The sequence below is a fragment of the Chiloscyllium punctatum genome, chromosome 20 (genome assembly GCF_047496795.1).
Source record: "Chiloscyllium punctatum isolate Juve2018m chromosome 20, sChiPun1.3, whole genome shotgun sequence".
NCBI classification, from domain to species: Eukaryota; Metazoa; Chordata; class Chondrichthyes; order Orectolobiformes; family Hemiscylliidae; genus Chiloscyllium; species Chiloscyllium punctatum.
In genome coordinates this window covers 11,329,063-11,350,143 of record NC_092758.1, presented here as the reverse complement: position 1 = coordinate 11,350,143, position 21,081 = coordinate 11,329,063, and the positions used below count along the sequence as shown (strand labels likewise).

General features: G+C 44.8%; 1 protein-coding gene across 2 annotated transcripts in view; it reads right to left on the bottom strand.

The window, feature by feature from the left end:
- The window catches only part of ndst1b (N-deacetylase/N-sulfotransferase (heparan glucosaminyl) 1b), a 322,190-nt gene that overhangs the window by 234,282 nt on the left and 66,827 nt on the right, over nucleotides 1-21,081 (bottom strand). For both annotated transcript variants that reach the window (XM_072590317.1, XM_072590316.1), the window contains exon 2: nucleotides 8,091-8,178. The gene's annotated coding sequence lies outside the window, so the exon portion shown is untranslated. The remainder of the gene's footprint in view (nucleotides 1-8,090; nucleotides 8,179-21,081) is intronic.

Sequence of the window (21,081 nt, the reverse complement as noted above, 5' to 3'; positions counted from 1 at the left end):
AAGTTGACATCATTGAAACATTTATGATTCTGAGCAGACTTGACAGCAATGGTGCGAACGGGAATCCCATTAGAAAACACAGTTTCAAAGCAAGGGTTCGAACATTTAAGACAGAGGAACTTCTATGAAAATCTTTAACCTTTGTGAGATATTCATGGTATCAGAAGCATTAGTGAGGCCACATCCGGACAACTGTGTACTAATTTGGTCCCCTTACCGGAGGAGAGATGGAGATGTATTGGAGGCAGTTCAGAGGAGGTCCACTAGATTGATATCAGAGGTGAGAGGTTTGTCATATGGAAGAGAGATTGAGCAGTGTAAAGCCTATACTCTGCAGTTTAGAAGAATGAGAGGAGTTGGGACCACAACTTTTCACTTTATACATTAATGATCTGGATGAAGGAACTGAGGGTATTCTGGCTAAGTTTGCAGATGATATATTTCTGCATATTTTGTTTTCATTTTATTGTTGTACAATTAACAGAAATCTTCCACCCTGGGTCTTTCTCTTATCCTGTGTCTAGGAATCTGTATAAAGTATACTCTCTCATCCACTGTCAAGGCTGATCCAGGCCTTAGAGAACATAAGGTGCCAATCCAGTCATTTCTGCTGACAGTTGCCATTGGGTTGTTCTAGGTTCATGCCTGCTACAATGTCCCTTAACTTACCAGCTTGCAAAGTGCTGTCTTACTCCTGTTCTAGCCCCCTTTTTAAAAATGAAATCCTATTTAATTTCTACCACAGTGGGAATGTAGGGTTTGAAACATGGACAGAGCACGCAGACAGTGAACGGCTGAAGAGGGTCAAGGGGCTGAATGGCCTATTCTGGCTCTTATTTTATATGTACATGGGGTCTGGGCTGCACGAGACTCCATACTTACAGTAATGTGGTTGATTCATAGAAATATTATAGAATCCCTACAGTGTGGAAGTAGGCCTTTTAGCCCATCAGGTCCACACCAACCCTCTGGAGAACATCCCACCCAGACCCCCATCCCTCCCCCATCCCTCAAAACCAGCATTTCCCATGGCTAATTCATCAAACCTGCACATCTTTGGACTGTGAGAGGCAACTGGAGCACCTGGAGGAAACCCACGCAGACACGGGGAGAACGTGCAAACTCCACACAGTCAGTCGCCTGAGGCTGGAATCGAACCCAGGTCTCTGGTGCAGTAGGCAGCAGTGCTAACCACTGAGTCAGTGTGCTGCCCCAATTCTTAAATGGCCTCTGAAATTACCTGCTTAGCCAATCAATTCAAAGTTAAAAATCACACAACACCAAGTTATAGTCCAACACGTTTTTTGGAAGCACTAGCTTTCAGAGCGCTGCTCCTTCATCAGGTGGTTGTGGAGTATAAGATCCGTCAGACACAGAATTTATAACAAAAGTTTACAGTGTGATGCAACTGAAATTATACATTGAAAAAGACCTGGATTGTTTGTTAAGTCTCTCATCTTTAGGTTGAACATGTTGGTTTCAGTTTTTTTCATATGTAAATCGCAGAACTTTTTTTTAGAAGCTGCATTCTCAAGTGAACTTTAACAATAGGTGTCATGTTGGCCCAGATAATGTATTGAAGGTATAAGGTGCCCTGTGTGAGGCTGTTTTTGCTATAATGTTCAGACTGATTCTATTTCTTAAAAAAGGGATTTACAGAATCCTACATGGATTCATACAGTTTTTGAGCAAAATGAAACGTAACTCTGCAAGTACATAGGGCAATTAGGGATGTGCACAAATGCTGACTCTCTGTGTGGAGTTTGCACATTCTCCCTGTGTCTGCGTGGGTTTCCTCCGGGTGCTCCGGTTTCCTCCCACAGTCCAAAGATGTGCAGATCAGGTGAATTGGCCATGCTAAATTGTCCATAGTGTTAGGTGCATTAGTCAGAGGGAAATGGGTCTGGGTTGGTTACGCTTCGGAGGGTCGGTGTGGACTGGTTGGGCCGAAGGGCCTGTTTCCATACTGTGGGGAATCGAATCGAATCTAATAGCCACATTCCACAAGAGAACAAAGAAACAAACAAATAAATCCTGGCTTGGACTGGCTGATCCAAGATATCTTTGTCAGCACAATTTTTAAATTGTGATTTCTCTTGTTCAGTTCTGTAGAACTGGAGTGTAAATCTGCCATTTACACTGCTATTGCTAGTGCAGGCCACAAACGTAGGCGTTACTAGAGGCTGACAAATGTAAACACTTGTGGCAAGAGCAAATGTCTGTGTTTCATTAACATCAAGCTAAGCAAATGCCATGACCCATTCGGATGAACACCAGTTACATTTATCATCAAGAGGTAGAGTAGGCTTTACCCAAATTAGGCATGCAAATATAAAACAACCTCCCCTACAACAGTCACACAGTGAATCCACTCAGTTCAATCAAGTATTTACTCACACCATCATCAGCAACACAACTAGTTGCTTGTGATGGTTTAATGACTTAACTTGGTACTGGATTAGTGGTGCTGGAAGAGCACAGCAGTTCAGGCAGCATCCAATGAGCAGCAAAATCGACGTTTCGTGCAAAAGCCCTTCATCAGGAATAAAGGCAGTGAGCCTGAAGCATGGAGAGATAAGCTAGAGGAGGGTGGGGGTGGGGAGAGAGTAGCATAGAGTACAATGGTTGAGTGGGGGAGGAGATGAAGTTGATAGGTCAAGGAGGAGAGGGTGGAGTGGATAGGTGGAAAAGGCAGGTAGGACAAGTCCGGACAAGTCATGGGGACAGTTACTGAGCTGGAAGTTTGCAACTAGGATGAGGTGGGGGAAGGGGATTTGAGGAAGCTGTTGAAGTCCACATTGATGCCCTGGGGTTGAAGTGTTTTCCGTTTTTACCCTAATGACTTAACTTGCCCACTTGCTGGAGATGTAACTGCAAATGTAGATCGATATATCTGCTTTTAATAAGGTTTGATTAATACCATCCAACAAAGAGGTGTTCCCCATTAGGAGTGCACTCGAAAAGAGCAAGAAAACACTGGCCAAAAAATCGATGACAGTCTCGTCCCTCCAGCACAAAACAGAGGTTTCCTTTGATGGGTACGAACCCTTTCCCCTTCAGGGTTGGGGTGGGATGGGGGATGGGGAGAAAGAGAGTAACAGCAATGACAGTGGGTGAATTGAGGATCAGGGAAGAAATAGTTAGATTAGATTCCCTACAGTGTGGAAACAGGCCCTTCGGCCCAACAAGTCCACACTGACCATCCGAAGAGTAACCCACCCTCCTCTGACTCATGCGCCTAACACTATGGACAATTTAATCTGGCCAATTCACCTGACCTGCACATCTTTGGAATGTGGGAGGAAACCAGAGCATCCAAAGGAAACCCACACAGACACAGGGAAAATGTGCAAACTCCACACACACACAGTCGCCCGAGGCTGGAATCGAACCTGGGTCCCTGGCAACGTGAGACAGCAGCGCTAACCACTGAGCCGCATACCACCACGCACAGGGGAGGTTCTGGGAGCTTTCTGGGGAGTATAGATCGAGGAGTGAGGATCTGGGGTGGGGGTTTCTGGGGAGTATAGATCGGGGAGTGAGGATCTGGGGTGGGGGTTTCTGGGGAGTGAGGATCTGGGGTGGGGGATTCTGGGGAGTATAGATCGGGGAGTAAGGATCTGGGGTGGGGGTTTCTGTGGAGTATTGACAAGGGAGTGAGGATCTGGGGTGGGGGTTTCTGGGGAGTATAGATCGGGGAGTGAGGATCTGGGGTGGGGGATTCTGGGGAGTATAGATCGGGGAGTGAGGATCTGGGGTGAGGGTTTTTGGGGAGTATTGATAGGGGAGTGAGGATCTGGGGTGGGGTTTTTGGGGAGTATTGATAGGGGAGTGAGGATCTGGGGAGTATAGATCAGGGAGTGAGGATCTGGGGTGGAGGTTTCTGGGGAGTATAGATCAGGGAGTGAGGATCTGGGGAGTATAGATCAGGGAGTGAGGATCTGGGGTGGAGGTTTGTGGGGAGTATAGATCAGGGAGTGAGGATCTGGGGAGTATAGATCAGGGAGTGAGGATCTGGGGTGGGGGTTTCTGGGGAGTATAGATCGGGGAGTTGGATTCTGGGGAGTATAGATCGGGGAGTGAGGATCTGGGATGGGGGTTTCTGGGGAGTATAGATCGGGGAGTGGGATTCTGGGGAGTATAGATCGGGGAGTGAGGATCTGGGATGGGGGTTTCTGGGGAGTATAGATCAGGGAGTGAGGATCTGGGGTGGGGGTTTCTGGGGAGTATAGATCAGGGAGCGAGGATCTGGGGTGGGGTGTCTATGGGGAGTATAGATCGGGTAGTGAGGATCTGGGATGGGGGTTTCTGGGGAGTATAGATCAGGGAGTGAGGATCTGGGGTGGGGGTTTCTGGGGAGTATAGATCAGGGAGCGAGGATCTGGGGTGGGGTGTCTATGGGGAGTATAGATCGGGTAGTGAGGATCTGGGATGGGGGTTTCTGGGGAGTATTGACAAGGGAGTGAGGATCTGGGGTGGGGGTTTCTGGGGAGTATAGATCAGGGAGTGTGGATCTGGGATGGGGGATTCTGGGGAGTATAGATCAGGGAGTGAGGATCCAGGGTGGGGGTTTCTGGGGAGTATAGATCGGGGAGTGAGGATCTGGGGTGGGGGTTTCTGGGGAGTATAGATCAGGGAGTGAGGTTCTGAGATGGGGGTTTCTGGGGAGTGTAGATCAGGGAGTGAGGATCTGGGATGGGGTTTCTATGGTGTATTGATAGGGGATGGAGAGTTTGGAACTGGGGCTTTTGGGAGGTACAGAGAAGGGCTCGAGGATCTGGGGTGTTGGTTTCTGAGGGGGTACAGGTAGGGATGGCAGATCTGGGATGGGGGTTCTGGGAGGTACAGAATGAAGATTGAGATGGGATTGTGGAGAGTAGCGAAGGCGTCTGAGAGGGGCAGCCAGGAAACCAGCAAGTGAAACTTGGGGACTTTATGATTGGTTAATAATGAAAGACAGTTTTCAATTTTGATGGAGTGAGAATAAATTGATAAAGACCGACCATACTCACAGGAAGAGCCCAACAGCAAGAGAGAATGTTGATCTTTCTGACCATGAGATGCATCACAAACATTGACTAATTAGGAAGAAACTCGGACATAATTGAAAAGAGGATAGGAAAGATTTGGAGGGAAAGAATTTAAGAGGATTAGCCATGGTAAATGCAGGGTTATGGGGCTAGGGTGGGGTGCTGGGATGGATGGGATGCCTCTTCAGACCATTGGTGCAGACCCAATCGGCCGAATGGCCTCTTTGTGCACTGATATTCTGATCTCGTGGAACACAGTCAATTTGGAGAGAGCCTGAGGGAAGACAAGTGAAGGGCTAAGGCTGGAGGTAAAGGTTTGTTTGGAAACAAGGTGAAGATGGGGCTGAAAAGTAGAGGGTGGATGGATATATTCATTTACGAGCAGATTGTAGTCAGAAACCATTGAGGAGAGAGGGGAGTTCCCAGAGATTGCAATTCCAATCCCAATAATGGCACTGGATGGGAAGCAAAATTCCACCTAATTGCGATTCAATGACAACAGCTATACGTGTTTAGATTTCAGTTGAGTACAGGGTTGTGTTTGACTGTAATAACTTGCTGTGAGAAACAAGCAGTTCAAGAGCTCTCAACCCTATACAAGCCATCCTTTCCCAGCCAGTCAATTCTGAACTCTGCAGCCTGACTCTTTTGTCACACAATGTAATCCACACCACGGCCTCATCCAACCCTCCACATCAAGACCACGCCCCTCTCCCAACTCAACCCACCTCCTGACCCTGCAACTTGATTTCCAATCCTTCTAACCCTCTTAGTGAAATATTCTCTGATCGTCTTCTGAATTATTCACAAGCCTTTAAAAAAATGGAAGGATTAAAGCATAAACAGGACATCTTTTCCTTTATGAGGAGGAACAGAGAGGTTTTTTTTTTATTCATTCATGGGGTGTGGGCATTTATTTTGGAAGAATCAGAGGTGCTCTCTTTGAATTGTAGAGGATTCTGAAGTGGGTTGACAGGATAAGTGCTGATAGGATATTTCTCCTCATGGGAGAGTCTACAACCAGAGGGCACAGTCTCAAAATAAAGGGGCACCAATTAAAGACTTAGATAAGGAGACATTTCTCCTCTCAGAGAGTTCTGAGTCTTTGGAACTCTTTACCACAAAGAGTTATGTGGGCAGAGCTCTTGTGCATTTAAAGGCAGAAATATTCTTGATCAGGGGAAATTGAGGACTGCAGAAACATCAATTTTCCTGCTCTTCGGATGCTTCCTGAACTGCTGTGCTTTTCCAGCACCACTCTAATCTTGACTCTAATCTCCAATATCTGAAGTACCTACTTTCATCGAGGAGGACATTCAGCCCAGCATGCTGATTCTGGCCCCCTGAATGAGCAACGCAGTTAGTGCCTTCCTATAACCCTGATTCCCAGTTTTTGATGATAATCCAATTCCTATTTTGATTAAATCTTCCTCTGCCATACTGTCATTCCAGACCTAGCCACTCACTGTGTGAAGGAGTTTCTCCTCATGTCACCATTGCTTCTTTTGCTTATTCGTTAAAATGTTCTCAATTCTCCAGTCAGTGGGAACATTTACTCCCTACCTGACCTGTCTAGACCCATGTGGGGGAAGTGCAGGGTAGGGGTGACAATAGTGCACAAAGCAACATGCACCCTGCCACCCCAATAAAACTCACTCTGTAGGAGGGGTGAAAGCATGGAATAAGCCGATTTGGCTCATTGCATCCATGCTGGACCTTTGCAGGTTCATCTCACAAAGTTGCACTCCCACCACCCTTTCCCTGTGCACATTCCTCCCAGACTCTTTAAATTACCCTGCCTGTCTCTCCTTTAAAATGCTTCTCAAAGCCCCAGTCATAGAGTCGTAGAGCACAGAAACAAACCCTTTGATCCAGCCAGTCCCAAATTAAACTAATCCCAAATTAAACTAATCCCACCTGCCTGCTCCCGGCCTATATCCCTTCTAAACCTTTCCTATTCATGAACTTGATCCAAATGTCTTTTACATGTTGTAACTGTACCTGCATCCACCACTTCACGTCGGTTGAATCTCAGATGGCGACAAAACAGACTACAGACGGGAGGTGGAAGACCTGGAAAAATGACGCACTGAGAACAAGCTAGCTCTCAATGCTGGCAAAACCAAGGAACTCATTATTGACTTTCGGTGGGATGTTACTCACACCTCTCTACACATTAACAGCACAGAAGTGGACCGAGTGGAGAATGTCAAGCTCCTTGGAGTGGTCATCCACAACAAGCTTTCTTGGACTCTTCATATGGACGCACTGGTTACAAAGGCCTAACAACGACTCTTCTTCCTCAGGCAGCTGAGGAAATTTGGCATGACTGCGAATACCCTTGCCAACTTTTATAGGCATGCCATCGAAAGCATTCTGATTGAATGTATCACTACCTGGTATGGCAATTGTACCATTCAAGATCGGAGACGGTTACAGAGAGTGGTGAACAGACAATCACAAAGACCAACCTCCAATCTATAGAATCCATCTCCCAGGCCCACTGTCAAGGAAAGGCCACCAGCATTCTCAAAGATCCATCCCTGGCAATGTTTTTCTACAACCTCTACCATCGGGGTGAAGGTACAGAAGCCTGAACACACGCACCAGCCGGTTTCAAAACAGTTTCTACCCAACTGTTAGAATACTGAATGGACTCTCAAAATCTTAACATTCGCCTGTACCTGTTTTGTTTTTGTTGCTGTTTACCTATTATTTACTATCTATGCTACTTAACTCTGTGATCTGCCTGTATTGCTCACAAGACAAAAACTTTTCACTGTGCCTCGGTACACGTGACAATAAATTCAATTCAAGTTCATTCCACACACAAACCACTCTCTGTGCCCCTGATGTCTTTTTTAATTCTTTCCCTTCTCTGACCAAAAATCCCCGCTATCCAAATGCAGGTTGTTGCTTGTTCGCTCAGAGCAGAAACCACAGGTCACCAGAAACTGCACAGAGAAAATACTGAAGTAACACACGCAATAACCATGTTCCTGAGTGAACGTTCTGAACTCGTAACTTGACACAGGTGGAACATAGATGTGCATCACTCACCGGTCCAGACTGTCTCTAGCAGAGCTTCACATTGTCCATGCTTTATCTTCAGGGCTGGATCCAACTTCTATTCATGCAGGAATCGTACCTACACACCAATAAACATTCCAGAGTTAGCACATCACACTACCTGGACAGGAGCTGATCAAACATTGGCTGGACTCTGTAACCTCAAACAATGCTGATTTAGCTTATGTTGCTCTTGCCCAGTGCACACTCTGTGCAGTGTAACCTGCATGCCTCTGTCTAAGTCTTTCTGATCTCTACATCTTTGCTTACAATCATCTGCCTTTACTGATCGTAAACAAAGCTTTTCAGTCTACTTCGGTACACGTAAAAATCAATCAATCAATCGATGGTAGAGTCTCTCACATCGTCTAACCCAAAGGACTCAGGCAGCTGTTTATTTTACATTGGGAGAAGGGGTGAGGGATTATAGATATTTCAGACACATTCTGTTTTCAAGAGAGAAGATTACATCATTAACCATTAAGTCACCATCTCAGATTCAGCGTGGGCACCGTCTCCATGGCAAATGTCTCATCCAGATCAACGACAGAAACAGAATTGGCTGGAGCAACTCAGAGGCAGCATCAGTGGATAGAGTTACTGTTTTGAGTCCAGTAGCCCTTCTTCAGAACTGATGGCAGCAAGGGAAAGGTGGCATTTGTGCTGAAGGCGAGGGTAGGGTGGAGGAGAGAGAGAGAGGGGGTAGGTATATATAGAGAGAGAGAGAGAGAGAGAGAGAGAGAGAGAGAATGACATAGAGACCAAGGGCTCAATAATAGTGTGTTCAGGGAAGGAAAAGCTGCTAATGGGGACCATTGGTGTGTGAGGCTGAGCTGAAAGCAGCCCGTGTCATGACGCAGCCTGGGTCTGGCAGGCATCTCTGAGCTGGGAGGCTCGTGGATCATCCCGAAAGCTGTCACCCTGAGAGCCGGAAGCGGTGTAGGGGTGGGCTGCCTGAGAGTAACTGGAAGGTGGGAGGGATGGCTGGGATGCTGTGGGGGAGGTGGGGGGGGGAGGGGGAGGTGTTCTGTATTCTGTGTGCTGTTTCTTATCTAATTGGGCTGTCTTGTATGTATTGGTTACTGCTACTTTTGTGGTGACTGAAAGTGGGCTTTGAGGCTCGTCCTCCCTTCCCCTGAAAACTGGTTGAACGGTCGGGTTTGGGGCCTGTCTTTGCTGCTCCTCTCCCTTGTAAATTGCTGTTTCTCTGTGTACAGCTGTTAATGTTAATTGTTTGTGAACTGTACTGGTTAATAAAATATATTAAAAATAAGCAGGGGATTTAGAATCTCCTCAGTTCAGGGGACTGACTCTGAGCTGGATGGCCACAGCCAGTGGACTGTCCACAAGTAAATAAAGGGTGACTTGATGCCAGGATAATGGCCTCTGTGCAGTTATTTCACATTCTTAATAAGAACATAAGAACTAGGATCAGGAATAGGGAATTCAGTCTCTAAGCCTGCTCCACCATTTAATATGGGAGCTGATCTCATCTCGGCCTCAGCTCCACTTTCCTGCCCATTACCAATAATTCTTCGATCCATTATTAATTACAAATCAATCTCCTTCTCAAATTTATTCAGCATCCCAGCAAGAGAGAAATATTTCCTCCTCCTCTGGTTTAAATCTGCTACCCCTTTAGTCTAAAACTGTGACCTGTCATTCTACACGGCCCACTCGAGGAATCATTCCCTCCATGTCTAACTTGTCAATCCCCTTTAGCATCTCCTGTGCCTCAAATTAGACCTCCTCTCATTCATTCTTCTAAACTCTAGTTGGTGTGGGCTTTAACTGCACAATCTTTCCTCATAAAACAAGCCTTTCCTGTCTGGAATTAATGTCACTAGACCGGTAATCCAGCACCCGAGGCTGATGTTGTGGGGATAAGAGTTTGTATCCCACCAAGGCAGGTGGTGAAATTTGAATTCAGTAAAGATCTGGAATAAAATGCTGCCTAATCGCCACAACTGTCAATTGTCCAACTAAACCCATCTGGCTTACTGATGTATTTTAGAGGAAGGAAATCTGTTGCCCTTACCTGGTCTGCCCTACATGTGACTTCAGACCCACAACAATGTGATAGACTCTTAACTGTTCTCAAGGTTATAGATGGACAATAAATGCCAGCCTGGACAGTGGTGCCTACATTCTCCTGTAAGGACAGTCAAGGTGGGAAACTTCACAACCTTTGAGTTTTAAACTGCCCTGTACCTGACAAATGGAGTATAATGGTAGCAAAAACAAGCAGGCCGACTGTTATCAGAACGGCGATAGATTGGGAAAGGGGGAAGTGCAATGAGATCTGGGTGTCCTCATACACCAGTCACAGAGTAAGCATTGCAGGTGCAGCAGGTGGTGAAGGAGGTAAATGGTATGTTGGCCTTCATAGCGAGAGGATTCGAGTACAGGAGCAGGGATGTCTTCCTACAATTGTACAGGGCCTCGGTGAGACCATACCTAGAGTATTGCATGCAGTTTTAGTCTCCTTATCTGAGGAGGGATGTTCTGGCGATGGACAGAGTGCAGCAAAGGTTTATCAGACTGGTTCCTGGGATGGCAGCACTGACCTAATCCTTTTTAGGACTGAGATGAGGAGGAATGTTTTCACCCCGAATGTGGAATTCTCCACCACAGAAAGCGGTTGAGGCAAAAACATTGCATATTTTGAAGGAGAAGTTAGATATAGTTCTAGGGCGAAAGAGATCAAAGGGTATGGGGAGAAAATGGAAACAGGGGACTGAGTTGGATGATCATATTGAATGGTGCAGCAGACTCGAAGGGCCAAATGGCGTACTCCTGCTTCTATTTTCTATGTTTCTGTCTCCATCTACAACATAAGTCTGTCATTGGCCTTGCCTTCTCCCTGAATATCTGTCTTGACCAAATATTTTAATGTGAGCACAAAAATCTCTGCAGTAAAGACCCGTCTCTCTTCACAATGCTCAGATGGGTTTATCATCAACCCTTCTCTCTTTCAGTAAGTACTCAAAGATGCCCTTTCATTTCAGGAAGTAAAGAGGAGTGTGGTATAGCCCAGGGGGAGAACCTGACTCACCATTTGTGAAGATTAAAGTGGTGCTGGAAAAGCAAGCAGCTCAGGCAGCATCCGAGGAGCAGGAAAATTGGCATTTTGGGCAAAAGTCATTCATCAGGAAAAATCCATCTGGCTCATATATTTAGCCACATAGATTTCGCTCCCAACTCGTCACTGAATAACATAAGTCTTCTTTACAGTACAGACCTTCCTTCGGTGAATTGTTCACTGGGTAACATGTCCCTTCCGAGACCAAGCTGAGGGACTTTAACACTGTTCCCAATGAAGGGCTTTTGCCCAAAACGTTGATTCTCCTGCTCCTCAGATGCTGCCTGACCTGCTGTGCTTTTCCAGCACCACTCTAATCTTGACTGTAATCTGCAACACCCACTTCCGCCTAGTTGATCCCTACCACTTGTGAAGCCATCTGTCTTCACTGACCTCACAGTCACGAGTCAATAGGCAGCACACTCTCCACCTTAACCCTGACCCACAAGCCAGCAGCACGGTGGGTCCCTATGATGGGGCCTGGGACATTCAGAGGCAACAGCACACTTGTATCTTAACCTTCATTCATCCAGTGCTGCCCAATTCCAATCATCTCAGCTATGCCTGCCATTGAGCACAGATCCTAGCTCCTCTTCCTTGTTATAAGCAAACAATGCTGCCCATTTTTAGCAGTAAATAAGCCAAATATATTTAGCTCCCAATTTGTCATGGAATAAGATAAATCATCTTTACAGTGTAGGCCTTCCCCCTGTGAATTGTTCACTGGGTAACATGTCTCTTCTGAGACCAAGCTGAGGGACTTTAACACTGTCCCCGAGAAACTAGTCGTGTGTACATTGTTAGTACACAAGCCCTTTGTTCACTCACATTGTTATTTGTTGTTCTAGTGTAAGTTCTAGAAAATTTAAAAACAGCTTGTGCGAAAATGGTTTTCTTTATCTTTTCCGTTTTCTCACGGAACGAGAACAGGGCCAACTTTTGCCCAAGATAGCCATCATTTGGCCCGGAAATGAGGGATTTGTCGAGTCAAGAGACAGCCAAATTGCTATGGGTCTGGAGTCACATGTAGGCCAGTGCAGATAAGGACAGCAGATTTCCTTCCCTAATGGACATTAATGAGCCAGATGGATTATTACCACAATGAATAAATTAGGCTAGTTTTTTTTAAATTCTAGATTTTAGTAAATATGAATATTGTGGTGAGATTCAAAACCATGTTCTCAGTACTTGAGCCTGAGGCTCTAGTTTAGAAAGTTCAGTGATTAGTGCTGTCTTCCTTCACAAATGAACCAGAATACATTTTGCAATAATCCATGATGGCTCACATTAGTGAGACTAGCTTTTAATTTCAGATTTATTAAGTGAATTGGAATATAACTGCCATGGTCAGATTGAAACTTCTGTCTTCAAAGCATTAGCTAGCAACATTAGATCACTAATCGTGTGACATTAGCACTACACCACAGCCATCTCTCCTTGAATGGAACATGAAGCACAAAGTCCCCAGTTCTTTTCCCCCCAGTCCAATAATTTGTTTTCTCCTCAAATAATTACCCAACTCCATTTTGAAATCCTCAATCGAAGAGGGTTTTGGAGGAGGACTAATTAGCTGACTCTTCAAAAGACAACAAAGAAGTCAGTAAGGACAAAGATAATGCAACTCTCTGAGTTACAGAGAATGTCTTTTGTGACTTTGGTAATGGTAAATATGTCATGTCTTATTAATTATGCAGATGACTGTTCCTTTGAAGAATAGTCCAGCCTCTATTCTGATTCAAGTTCACCGCTTCATCAAATTCACTCAAGTGCTTCTGCCCTCGATTCTACAAACCTGTCAGCATTCTCCATGTTATTTAAGGTCATTGTGCGTCCTGCTGTTGTACACGTCCAGTAGTCAGAACCTGGTTAACACCATTCTCATTTGGTCAGCTCCGGACTGTGCTTTAAAAAATAAAACACGTCCTGCTGATGGGCTACACTGGACAGAATTCAAGATGACACCTTGTAAAAGAAGCAGTTTCCCTTTGGTATTATTAATGTCCAGTTCCACACAACACCGTCTATTCGATTGCCTACCAATGCATTTATGCTGAATTACCTGCTCTCAGTCCTCTGAAGCATTTGAGGTTTGCATCTAAGCACCCCACTTGGCTGTGACGGGGGCGGGGGGAGGGGGGGGGGGAAATACTTGTTGCGACTTTGGAAAGTGCATATTTGAGCATTTCATACACCTTATCTCTAATGCCAAGAAACTTGTCTGCATTCATCATCATCTCTTCTTCTTAGGAATCCCCTTAGGATAGGGGGGGATGTTGACTTGCCTGCATGTGGATCGATGGGTTCAACGTAGACTCTGTCGCACTTGGATCAACAGTATAGTGCTGAAAAGCACAGCAGGTCAGGCAGCATCCAAGGAGCAGGAAAATCAATGTTTCGGGCACAAGCCCTTCATCTGTCACAACTAGGGGAGGCAGAGTTTGGGGTGGGGGAGATGGAGTTTAGAGATCTGTGCACTCCCTCCAACACCTCAACCTCCCCTCTGCACATTCCCAACCAAGCCTCCTGATGTGTTCATTGTCTCCCCCCTCTTTGAGCAGTCCTTATTAACTTAGTCAAAAGCCAGCATCTCCCAATAGTCAGCTGGTGTGTTTTGACCTCTCCAATGATGCTTTGAGAACATCATGACACCATTTCCACAGATCTGCTGTGGATCTCCAGGCAAAGATTCACTGGCTAAACCCAAACATGATCACATTGTTGATGATCAGAAAGAAACATGGAGGAATCCAAGACAGGAGGAGCCAAGGTATAATAGTGAGGGACAATAGAAGTCTGCTCAATATATGGATGACAATTTTTAATCTCTGAAATTCATTCCAGATATTCAAACCAGCAACACATCTTCTTCCTGCCTGAAAGTTAAGAGGAGTTGTTGCTTTGAAATCTAAAAGAAATTTAACCAAAATAACAATTCACATACTTAATTTCAAGCAGAACATTTTTCATTGTTGATTCAAAAACTATTTATTTCTAAACTAGAACCAAAGGACTGATAATTTCAATGAAGTGAATTTTAGTTTTCAGGGTTCTGTAGGAGGGTTTTTTGATAATTTAGCTTTCATAGTGAGAGGATTCGAGTACAGGTGCAGGGATATCTTGCTGCAATTGCACAGGGTCTGGGTGAGACCACACCTGGGATATTGTGTGCAGTTTTGGTCACCTTATCTGAGGAAGGATATACTGGTGATGGAGGGAGTGTAGTAACGTGAGTTTTGAGAATATTTGTAGCTCAGGTTTGTAGATTTACTCACTGAGCTGGAAGGTTCATTATCAGACATTTCATCACCATACTATGTAACATCATCAGTGAACCTCCGGTGAAGCACTGGTGGTATGGCCCACTTTCTATTTATGTGTTTAGATTTGAAACAGCCACACCACCAGCCCTTTATCCAGAGGCTCACTGATGTTGTTACCTAGTATGGTGACGAAACGTCTGAAAACGAACCTTCCAGCTCAGCAAGCAAACCTACACCCAGTGTAGTAAAGGTTTACCAGACTGATTCCTGGGATGGCAAAGTTGACGTACGAAGAGAGACTGCATCAGTTGGGATATTCGCTGGAATTCGGAACAATGAGAGGGAATCTCATAGAAACCTATAAAATTATAACAAGACTTTACAAGATGTTGTCAATGATGGATTTCAGAATCATGGGTCACAGGCTAAGAATACAAGATAGGTCAATTCAGACTGAGATGAGAAGGAATGTCTTCACCTAGAGAGTGGGGAGCTTGTGGGATTCTCTGCCACAGAAAATGGTTAATGCCAAAACATTGAACATTTTCAGAAGGAGACAGGTATAAAATATAACAGTTTAATTTTAAAAAACAGCTTTTGTTACCTAGAACATCTAAAATTAAATTTTATTAAAAATAACTTACACATTTAATTTGAGGTGCAACATTTTATCCTGTTGATTTGAAAACTGTGTTTTCTAACTGAAGCCCAAACCTTTATTACACCACTTTTGAGAGCTGAATTTAGGTTTTCAGGGAAACGCTCTGGGTAAAGTTTGTTGGGATGATATTATGCGACAGTTTCTTGTACTAAACAGTGAATTACTGGACAGTGATGACAGAGGAAAGGAAGGAGCTAAATTATGAGGAATGATGATCTGAAAATGTGTGGCTGGAAAAGCGCAGCAGGTCAGGCAGCATCCAAGGAGTAGGAGAATCAACATTTTGGGCATGAGCCCTTCTTCAGGAATGCCCTTCCTGAAGAAGGGCCCATGCCCGAAACGTCGATTCTCCTGTTCCTTGGATGCTGCCTGACCTGCTGCGCTTTTCCAGCAACACATTTTCAGCTCTGATCTCCAGCATCTGCAGTCCTCACTTTCTCCAGGAATGATGATCTGTCAAGACTCAAGTAAAGGTTGAGTGGTAACATCATGATTGATTTTTGGATTTTACAGAAGTGAGGTAACAAAGACTCTGCAAGATGGGTCACCGTGTCCAGACTGAGCAAACGTGGTGTCAACTCAAAACCTTCTTTTTCAGTGATTGAGTAATCAACTTCTGAAATAGGGAGACATATGAAGAAGACAGAATAATTTGATTCACATAAAGATTAGATAAGCGTCTTTCAGAAACTAATATTTGATGACTTAATAAATTAGTATTTTAAGGCATGACATATGTTAAGTGTGGCATGTTTGGGGGATACAAAGTCAGTTGGTACCAAAGTCCCCACAGCTCCCAAACATTGGGTGTTCCCTCACTCTACATCTGGATCGACTGAAGACAGTTTGATAAAAGATCTGAAATAAAACAAAGAACTGCCATCTGAAACTCACAAAAAAACCCAGAAACTGCTGGAGAAACTCAGCAAGCCTGACAGCATCTATGGAGACAGAGACAGGGTTAACGTTTCGAGTCTAGTATGGCTCTTCTTCTGAACTGAAGAAGTCTTTTGAATTGGTATTCTTGAAAATTGTCCTGTTGAGTGCAAGATAAAAGGCTGCGAAAAAATGTCTTTTTCAAGAATACCCAAGTTTTACACTGCCTTTTTGTAAACCTGAAACCTTTATAACTGTTGGATTTTAATATAAGCAAGTCCATTTTGTACTGAGACAGGATAGATCAGAGTCTTTTTTGAAGGCACAAATACAATGGACTTCCATTACGATTTTGGGGATTCAGGTGCATAGCTCTTTAAATGTCACAAACAGGGGTACAAAATAGGGTCGAGAGTGTGGTGCTGGAAAAGCACAGCAGGTCAGGCAGCATCCGAGGAGCAGAAGAATCAGGAATGATGAAGGGCTTATACCCAAAACATCGATTCTCCTGTTCCTCAGATGCTGCCTGACCTGCTGTGCTTTTCCAGCACCACATTCTCGACTCTGATCTCCAGCATCTGCAGTCCTCACTTTCTCCTACGTGTAGAAATTAGTCAAGAAGGCTAATGGCATTTTGGCCTTCATATCTAAAGGGTAGGAGTATAGGGATGCAAACGTCATGCTGCAGTGATACAGCAGGTCCCACTGACAGTACTGTAGCAGATCTGGGCACTACCCCTTCGGAAGGATGTTTTGGCCCTGGAGGGAGTTCAACGCAGATTTACAAGGATGGAACCTGGATTTCAGGGTTAAGTTTTGAGGAGAGATTAGACAAATTAGGCCTTTTTTCTCCAGAATTTAGAAGGTTAAGGGGATGATGTATTAGAAGTCTTCACGGTATTAACAGGAAAAGACAGAGTAAATACCATAAGACCATAAGACATAGGAGTGGAAGTAAGGCCATTCGGTCCATCGAGTCCACTCCGCCATTCAATCATGGCTGCTGGGCACTTCAACTCCACTTACCCGCATTCTCCCCGTAGCCCTTAATTCCCCGAGACAACAAGAATCTATCAATCTCTGCCTTGAAGACATTTAGCGTCCCGGCCTCCACTGCACTCTGCGGCAATGAATTCCACAGGCCCACCACTCTCTGGCTGAAGAAATGTCTCCGCATTTCTGTTCTGAATTTACCCCCTCTAATTCTAAGGCTGTGTCCACGGGTCCTATAAAGAGACTATTTTCATTGGTTGAAGATTCTAGGTGCCTCGTCTTAGAATGTGGACCTGGCCATTTGGGAAAGACATCAGAAAGCACTTTCTACACACAAAGATATTGGGGATTTGGAAACCTCTTCCTCAAATAGAGGTCAATGCTAATTCAATTGTTCAATTTAAGTCTGAGGTAGACAAATTTTTATTAAGCAAGGGTATTGAGGGAAAACAGCCCAAGGCAGGCATATAGAGTTAGGCCACAGGTCAGCCGTGATCTCATTGAGTGACAGAGCAGGCTTGAGGGGCTGAATGGCCTACTCCTGTTCCTGCGTTGCTGACAAACATGGAGTTAGAGAAACAGAGTAGCACATGGTTGGAAACGTAGGTTTACCAACATAGACAATGTGGGTGGAAAAGCTGTTGTTAAATTTAAGTTTGCAGCCAAGATCAAATTTGAGTGCGGTGAGAACTAACAAGTAGAGTTGGCATTTTGATGAGGACCTCTGGGTTTGTTATGAGCAATTAAAGGGCAAGTGAATTTTAATATTGCAATTTTATAAAATATTGGAGGAAAAAGCGATGTAAATATTTCAGAGGGATTATCCTTTCGGCAAAATAGTCCCCTTGCATATACAGGCGAAAGTGCAGAAGCTGGAGATTAGATCAGAGTGGTGCTGGAAAAGCACAGCAGGTCAGGCAGCATCCGAGGGGCAGGAGAATCGACGTTTCGGGCAGCAGCCCTTCATCATTTCCAGCACCACTCTAATCTTGACCCTTGCATATACACTAATGTGATCTGTGATGTCGACAGGCCACAATAGACTGTAGCAACATCTAGGAGACAGTGAGGCCTGCAGATGCTGGGGATCAGAGTTGAGAGTGTTGCTGGAAAAACACAGCAGGTGTCAGGCAGCATCTGAGGCATCGATTTCCCTGCACCTCGGATGTTGCCTGACCCGCTGTGCTTTTCCAGCGGCACACTCTCAACACTGTCACAACATCTACACAAGCAGAGATGACATCGCAGCCCTGCCTGTGCAGTCACTTCCGTAACAATGTACACTCAGACTGACCCCACCACTGGTGTTGCAGCTGCCCCAGGCTGCAAACATTGCTCCCCTTTCCACTTTTTCAAATTTATTCACAGGACGTAGGCGTCATTGGCTAGGCCATCCCTAATTGCCGAGAGGGCAGCTAAGAGTCAACCATGCTGCTCTGTGTCTGGAGTCACATGTAGGCCAGACCAGGTAAGGATGGCAGTCATGAAGAAGGGTTACACCTGAACCGTCAATGTCTGCACTTCCTGATGCTGCCTGGCTTGCTGTGTTCTTTCAGCCTCCTGCCTGTCTACTTTAGCTTCCTTTCCTAAAACACATTCGTAGACCAGCTGGGTTTTTTCCCCAAAACAATCAACAATGGACTCACGGCCAGCACTAGACTCTCAATTCCAGATTTTTATTGAATTGAAATTCTATCATCCACTATGGCGGGATTCGAACCTAGGTCCCTGGATTAACAGTCCAGCCAGAAGGCTGTCACCTCCCCTCACTGAGGAAGAGTTGGGGGTGGAGACTGTGGTTGAGGGGAGAGTAGGAGAAGGGGTGTGGGGAGGACGGAAGGGTGAAGGAAATGTGGGGGGGTGGGGTGGGGTGTTAGTGGGCGAGGTGGAGGTGAAGGTTGGGGCTGGCAAGATGAAGCAGCCAGAGCAGGTACATCAGTACCTCTGGGCTGCAAGCATGACCTCATGGTTCCGAGAAGCACCCCTTACCCCGACGGGAAGGTGTGGTGAGAGTGGGAGCCAAGGTGACACCGATGGGGAGGGGGAAAGCTCCTTCTCATCAGCCCTGGCCTTCACCTCAGTGAGTCCTGGGTCACAACTCTGGCAAATTTCCAAACTCTGCTGCTTCCCATTGTTTCACGATTCTACAGTAGACCTCTTAGCATGTGTCGTCTTAACACGTGGAGGCAGTGCTAACATAGCCTCAGTATTCAGTGAAGAGAATAGGATTAGCCAAGTGACTTTAAAAAGATTCGGGAAGTGGGGGTGGGGGTGGGGGTGACACCTTTTCTTTGTTAATTTGCTGTGTGTGGGTTTGCATTTATTACCCAGAGAACAGTTATTAAGACACCACAGTTATTAAGAGTCAGCCACATTGCTGTCGGTGTGGAGAGACATGGAGACCACACTAGGTAAGGTTGGAATGCTTCCTTCCCTCAAGGATATTGTCCTTTTCTCCTCCACCCAACAATCAGCAGCAATTTTATCGTCACCATTAGACTCTGAATTCCAGATTTTTATTGAATCCAAATCTCACCATGTTGGGATTCGAACGCAGGTCCCCAGAACATTACCTGGATCTCTGCATTAACAGTCTAATATTAATATGAGTAAACCATTGCCTCCCCATTGCATTTTCAATGTCAATACAATGTGAAGAAGCACTTAGAAAGGCAAATGGAACATTGGGATACACAGTCAGAGTAGACGATATTAGATTCAGCAAAGGTTACACGGACACTTTCCAACACTTGATTGACTACACTTGGACTTTGCATATATTAGTTGTCACACTTCAATAGAAGTATACATACATTTAAAATGTGCAGTGAAGGACAACAAGAATAATCCCAAATGTCAAAGGATGAGCTGTGTAGGAAAGATTAGAGAAGCCTACTTCTTGAGAAAGGGAAAGGTGGTTTAGAGGAGATATTGGCTTATAAGCTGTTAAGTGGCAATGATAAAGTAATTCAAACTGTGACTTCAAGCGAACTGAGTCCAACAGAATGGCAATTTGTTACAGCACAGGAGGCTATTCTGCCCCAAAATGCAAACTATTTGAATTTTCAAAAGGGGTACTACATGAGATAAACATCCGTGGTGTTGGGTGGAGCGTATCAGCATGGAGAGAGGATTGGCTAACTACCAGAAGACAGAGTGTTAGGATAAGGGAGAACATTTTCAAGATAGTAACCTGTAACTAAAGGAGTGCCACAGAGATTAATACTTTTCCTGTCTCCATGACCTCTTTTCTTAAAGTTGCAACTCATTTTGCTTACATTAAAACAGGTCATACGCACAGCTGCATCCCCATGACAACACCTGGCCAATCAGAATCTGCCTGCACAATCTGAAAATTAAGATTGACAGTTCACTGTTCCCGAAGCAACTCCATACCAGTCATGACCTAACCAATCAGCACCCTCTCCTTATTTGGTACAAAATAATGTCTCTTTTGTTCCAAGTCCATTTCTCGTGTCAAGATTATTAACGTATCAAGCACTACATTGCCAAACCATTCCACCAAATTTATAACACAATCTTGTAGGGTTTAGTAACGTTTTGTTTTAAAGTTGACAAAGCAAATAAATCCAAGAGATTCCACAGTTTTGAACAAAGGACAATAAACTTTACTTAACAAAAATAGGGTTTTAATATAATTTGTGATATGATACATAAACTTATATTCTAAAATCCCAAAATAAACATGTTCTAGTCAGACACCCTCCTCTCCTGAAACTACAGTCCACTGGATTTTAGAGACTGCATTCAGCTTATTCATTGGCACGACTCCAGATTTCCGCCGACATCTAGCTTCACCAAGCTAGAACTTCCCTTGTTTTTCTTTTCCCCTGAGCTCCAATCTTGTTTAGTTGCATCAATCAACTCCTAGAATTCCTTCCTGATTCCCAATTGCACAAAATCATCCAACTATTCTTGGGATCTCTTCCACCTTAACAAATGAGGTGCCAGTGTTGGACTGGGCTGGGCAAAGTCAGAAGTCACACGACACCAGTATGTAGTCCAACAGGTCTATTTGAAATCACAAACTTTTGGACCACTTTTCCTTTATCAGGTGAAGTCTGAAGAAAATGCAGTGCTTCAAAAGCT